This window comes from Lupinus angustifolius, chromosome LG13 (assembly GCF_001865875.1).
Source record: "Lupinus angustifolius cultivar Tanjil chromosome LG13, LupAngTanjil_v1.0, whole genome shotgun sequence".
NCBI classification, from domain to species: domain Eukaryota; kingdom Viridiplantae; phylum Streptophyta; class Magnoliopsida; order Fabales; family Fabaceae; genus Lupinus; species Lupinus angustifolius.
In genome coordinates, this window is record NC_032021.1 from 4,084,096 (window position 1) to 4,091,379 (window position 7,284).

Consider the following 7,284-nt stretch of genomic DNA (forward strand, 5'->3'; position numbering starts at 1 on the left):
TTCCTTCCTACTTTTTATATATTTTATATGTTAATAATAATTTAATACTAATTGTAGAAAATTCAAATTAAAAATTATCAATTTATTTTTCTTATGTGCTTGAACATGCAAATACACAAGTAAGATGTATATTCTTAATAATATGAATGTATGAGTAATATGTGCGTTTTAACTATGCGAATACATGGTTAACATGTGTTTTCTTAGTAATGCGAATGTACGGGTAACATGTGTGTTTTTAGCCATGCGAATGCACGGGTCACATGTATTTAATTACTATCATTATATTATTTAATTAAAATATAATAAAATGGTATATATATTCGTGAAAAATATATGTATTTTAATTAGTAATATAACAAATCAATTATTAGACTCTTTTTATTATTTTGATTAACTTTATCAGAAAAATATCTGTCATATCCTAACTTAGTGTGTTTTTAATTTATGAGTTATTTTCATACAATGATTATTAGCTAAAACATAATAAATAAATAACATTTAATTATACAATATTTGAATGCTAAAAATATATTCAAATATTTATACACAATGAACATTAATCTAAAATAAAACATAAGCATTTAAGAGATATGCTAAAAAATCCTTATGACTTTATATGATACTTATATACGCATTCACAAAAAATATGATGCAAAAATAACTCCTTATATTTATAATTTTATATAGAGAATATAGAGGTGAGATATTATCCAATACAATTTGAATTTTATTTATTGAGTTATTTAAGAATCAAATATTTTCTATAATCACACTTTCAACATTTAAATGATTATACAAATACATTTATAATTGTTAATATTCTACATATACTCTCAAAAATCAATGTTAATATTGCACCTATATGAATGGGAAATATAATGTTTCAAGATATGATTTATTGATATTATAAAGTATATGTATATTATATTTGCATTATGCATAAATAAAGAAGCGACTCATGCAAGTGCACGGGTACACTGCTAGTATGCATCAAATTTTATTTGGGTGGCATCAGTCCATATTCAAGGTACATCAATTCACATCAAATTCAAAAACAATTATTAATTATAAAAAATTCACACCGCAACTATTGCAGGTAGTACAATTATAGTTATAACAATCAAAATTTAAAACACTAATATGATGGAGAAAGGTTATATTCATTTGGTGGTTGGGTAAACCTACAAGGAGATGGAGGAACATCAATGAAATTGCTGACTTCAATTTAGAATTAGTAGTGAGGAAAAGAAGTAGTGTAAAATTATCAATTAAATTTATTGTAATATATATTCATTATGTGAGAATTGATATTTAATAAAACTCATTCAACAATTATCATATTGGACGCTGTTAAATGTAAGGCGAAAAAGAATTAATAACACTTAATGAAGTAAACGCTGTTAAATGTGACAAGTGAATATACATTCAACAACATTTACTTCAGTGAGTGTTGTTGAATGTATCGATCAAAGATATAACTGCGCTTAGTGAAGTGAACATTGTTGTTTCTCACACATTTAACAGTGCTTAGCAAAGTGAATACTAGTGTTTATCACTGATTTAATAGTGTTTGCTTCACTAAGCGCTGTTAAAAATAGCACTTAGCAGTGATTACTGAAGCAAACATTGTTAAAGGTCATACATTCATATATTTTATAATATTTATTCAATGAGGGCTATTAAAAGTAACACATTTAATGGAGTTTGCTTCAATGAACACGATTAAAAATAACATTTAACAACATTACATTTGCTTCAATAAGCGCGGTTAAAAATCATACATTCATGTATTTAATGACACTTCTTTAGTGGACGCGGTTGAAAGTTATACATTTAACCGCGTTTACTTTAGTGGGTGCGGTTAAAAGTTATACATTCATATATTTAACAACATTTTTTCAATGAACGCTTCTAAACGCTTACTTGAGTGAGTGTGATTTTTTTCAAATTTAAAAACAAAATTTCTCACACAATCATACATCATTATGTTTTTTATTTCTACTACTCTTCTTCTTCTCCATGAACTATATTTTTTCTCTTTTGTTTTTAGTTTATCTCTTCAAGCAAGTTATCAGTTTTTTTTATTTTTTTTCTTCAAATATATGGTAAATCATTATCTTATTTTAGTTCATTTATTTCTTTTTTATTCTGTCTTGGTGCTTGCATTTACACCATAAATAACAAGTCTTTGATGCATCTGATTCATTATTTTTTTTAATAATTAGTTTATTTATGATCAATCTGGTGGAAACATTTAACTAATAGTGTGATTTTTATTTGTTGTGAAGTTATGCAACTATGATATACTAGGTTTTTTGCTATAGTTCAATGGTTTGACTATGATGGTAAATGTTCTTTCTCAATTGGTGCTAATTTTATATTTTTTCATAACTTTTAGAGGTACCATTTTCTAAGTGTATTTGTAGCTTGCATTGATCATTGAGGAACACTTAAACATCATGTGAGGAATTGCACAATGAATATAGTTGGAGTCGTTGGTGATTTAACAAATCCATGATAAATGTGGTGAAGTTTGACATGTTTGTTATGTGTTCGATAGAATGTCTGAGAGATAATGTTTTATTTAGCTATCGAGTATAACTTTGTATTCTACTGCGTTCACATAAAAAGTGTCCAAAAGTGCGGTTAAATAACAATTTTAAGCATTATTGTTTTGTTATTCTAGTATGGTGATTATTATTGTACGTGAAAATATTTACATCCATAATTCTTTATTGGCAACTGATTAAAATTTTGGATGAAAAAAAGATTAATTATTTATTCAAGAAAAAATCATATTTCTTTCTCGTTCTAAAAAACAATTAAAATGTACTATTTTTCTTGGATATTTTTTTCTACAAGTACTGTTTTGTTTATATCTTCACTCTTCTTCCCTAAACAACAAAGATTCACAGTTGTTGAGATTGCTAGTGTTGAGTACTGGGCCTGGGCCTTCGGGTCATGGCATGGGCCTGAGTAGTCTAGTGCAGTAGTGGTTAACCTTTTTCATTAGGGTTTCTGACAATACCACTTTGTGGTAATTATTATTATATTAATCTATCTTTACGATTTTTCCTTCTTTGTATTTGTTTTCCTAAATTGTTCTAATCTACACCGTTTCTAACTTGGCAATAATTATTTATCATTGACTTAGTTAACCAATTAGTTTTCAGTTTCAATTGTGTTTCCCTGTTGAATCTAAATACTACGACAAGCACAATTCAATTAGAATAGATGTTTCCACAATTTGTCATGTTCTTTGGTTTCATTCTTTTTTCCTCAACAAAAAATGAATATGAATTAAAGGTACACGATGGGTGTCCAGCCTATATACAAATGATAGACTACAATAAAAAAATGAAGAAGATGAAATATAAGCCTATATGCAACACACAACTGAGCAAAATAATAACAAAGAACTTCTACCATGGACAAAAAAACATCCCCTAATTAATTTCAATCAAGTTTATAACCTATATAAGGTTGAAAATCCGAGAAAACCAACTTGTTCCACAACAACCAGACCACATGATTGCGAACCAAATCATATTCTACACTTGACCAAAATTATTACTCTTGGTTATCTGAATGTTGATTGAAGAGATCTGCACAACTAAATGATACAACCATATATTTTACTTAACCAGCTATTAGGAATCAATGTTTTTGTTTTTGGCGAAGAAAGTTTGGATTAGAGGAAATCTCATCTCAAACCTAGAAAGACCACCAACCTTTCCCACCATAAGACCTATAATTGACTTATGAAAATTTCCTTTTCAATGTAAATTTGTTACCTTGATGTTGTGAGCCTTAGTGCAACAATTAGGTTTCTGTGAGTGTTTTGATGGTCACATGTTTGGGTAATTCCAACTTCGTATGAGATGCTCTGGGAATTTTTGTTCCTAATTACGTTGTTCTTTTTCTGTTTGACCCTCTGATATTTACAAGTTGAAAATACATTCCAACTACATTATATATTCTACCTATATTAACTCTAGGGCTTGAAATTATTGAGCTACATATCTTTTTAGGTTGTTCATAAGATTACTTTTATTATCTAAATTAAACTGTTTTACATGTGTTCGAAACGAAGTTGAAGTTTTATCACCTCAATTGGTGTAACCAAACCAGCAAGCAATTTAAAGTATATTTATAAAATATTTGTCCACATTAATCAAAGACCTCTTAATGAAATCTCATCATTTCTTTGATATTGTTATGTAAATTTTGTAGGTAATTCTCTATTGACCACAATTAGGCTATCATATCATTTGTTAATTACTGGGCCATGCTTCAATTTGAAGTTTTATCACTTAAATTAGTGTAACCAAACTAGCCACAAACTTAACGTACAACTTAAAATATATATCTCACATATTAAAGAAGACCTGTGTAATTAAATCAAGGTTGAAGCTTCCCCATTATATATGTTATTCTTAGCTTGTCATATCATATCTTATTAGGATTTAATATTTATACACAGATAATGTGAGTGTTTTTTACACTGTCAGTAAATTATCAATTATTTATATGTTAATTATCATTGACTCTCAAAACAAAAGTAATATAAATCAATAATAAATGATGTGTTAACAATTTTTATACATAGATTTTAAACTCATCAACTATTTTAAATTTCCTTATCTTTCTAGAATAATGTTTCTCTTCAAAATGCAAATAGAGAAGGATCTATATTGATCAAGGTAAGCTTTGTCGTGGAATTTACACATCTTTAGTGCCTCATCTCGCATATATTTGGTGTAGATTTTTTTCTTTTTAAGTACTTTGCATGTGTTGTGTGTCATTATATAAACTGTTTATAAATAAATTATAGGGACATTAAACAATAAAACAAAGGAACTGAAAATATGATGGTTTTATCGTGACATATTTTAATCGTGATGATACAAGAACTTAGAATTCTTCTAAAAAAATCAATCTAAAAATCTTCATAGACCACAAAAAATAACATTTGTATGAGAATTTATATTTTGTGTTATATTATATTTCTCTTATAGTGCAAGAGAATTTGTATATTAGTGTCTCTATTCTGTAAATGTTTGCCTTCAACCATAAATGTAGCTGCATATATATCTATTGTAAACAAAAGTATGTTATTATATATGTTATTTTTTGTAATTGATCAAAAAATATTTAATTATTAAAGTTATAACTTAAATATTATTTTTTTTCAGTTCATTTATTTTAGAATATACTCTTTTTATGATGTCAATATTTCCTCATGTACTGTGAATTTGTAACTGATCACTTCATATATGAATGGTTGTATTTGGCCCATTTTGTAACTGGGTTCAGTTACCCCTAAAGACTTGCATGCTAAGCAAAGTAATGAATGCAAAGAATTCAGATATTTTGTATGGGAGGATTCAGTAGTTGGATGGAGATAGTGATACATATCCTTCAAAAATTAATGGTGCAAATTTGAAATTATTTTTAAATAAAGAAATTATAAATCATTAAACATACTTTTATTTCATATTTCAGTCAATGATAAGTATTAGAGAGTATCCAACTAACAACTTAACATAACAATTGACAAAAGATAGTTGTGGTCAAAATGAGTCAAACCAAATTTTTAAGAGTTAACTTTTACAATCAACATTTAACATTCTTAGACCAAGAAATTTAAGAATGTATACCTATATATTATTAGGGTACAAATTTATATACAATTAATATTTAGTGAATAATATATTAAACATTAATGATGATAATATATTGTCTATATAAAAACTCATTAATCATTCATCATTTTCTCCAAATTTAAAAACCATGAAATACCCTTTATTTTTGTATTCCCTTTTCTAACTCTCCAAAACCTTAAACGACATGAACCACAAACCTCGTACTTTCTCAACCTATATTCTCCCAAACCCCATAACGACAAGGTTATAATCTAATACTTTCTCAACCTCATATTGTCTTGGATTCCATAATCACAACTTCCTAACTCATACTTTCTCAATCTTATACTTTCTCTCACTCGTCTTATTCTTCATCAAACCATGATTAAATCATTATCTTTGAAATATATTTTGGTATTTTGGTTAATATTGTATTGGATAAATAATCAATTTAACACTTACCTTTTGCATAACAAACAATTATTGTAAATTTAATTTTCATGATTAAAATATTAGTAAAATATATTAATCAATTAGTTAGGAGTTAAATATAATTAAGTCTATTGTATTTTTGACATAATAGGTTGATTAATTTATTTATTCGATCAACGAAATACACAATTATTTTCTTGTTCATTGATATCAAATATGATACATTATATCTCCATCAATCTTTCTTCTACTGCAAGAGAAGATAGTAATAGCAGATCACATACTGCAAGATTTGAGGGACACAATTTTCCCTTCTAAAGATAAATATGCAAAGCACCTGAAAATGTACCTCTAGTTACATTACCAACAAAGTCAAAGGAAGATTCTCTATCTTCACTAAAGACCATTGTAAGAAAAGAAAAAAAACATATGGAGTTCAACGATATGCATCCATTCAAATTTGGCGCTTTTGCTCAAATTTCCCAATCTTCAATGTATAAATGTTCTTAATAAAATCTGTTGGTTGTTTATTTCTTTATCATTTTTTTTACAATTTTCATATTATAGATATTCTTGATGTACATATTTTATCAATTATTTTTATAATTTTTGAAGCAAAATACGACTTATATTTCATCATATTTTTATCTTATTATTCTTGATAGAGTATTGTTTATACTTAATCATATTTTTATGTTGTTATTCTTAAAACAAATATGCTTATAGTTCATCATATATTTCTCATGTTATTCTTCAATAAGTATTGGTCAAATTTATCATATTCAAGATTTTGTTTATTCTTAGTTCAAGAAACAAAATAACAAAACTCGCAAAGAGTCAATACATTATTTACCATTGATCTTCTTTCAACTATGGTAGTTTTTTATAATATCATTGATCTTCTTTCAACTATGGTAGTTTTTTATAAACAACATCATTACTTTAGTTTTAATTCATTTCATTACAAAGAGTTCTTCTATTTGTTCTATCAATTCTCTTGTCACAATAATTTCATTTGTTATATTTTAAAGAATAGTTTAAAATGTATGCATTATTAATATATAGATTTATACACAGTCAATACATTATTTACCATTCATTTGCAATACTTTTATTTAAAAGTCAATAATAACAAAAAATCAATGGTGGATAATGTAGTGACAATGTAAAAAACATTTATACTGTCGGTTTATATATCTTTTTC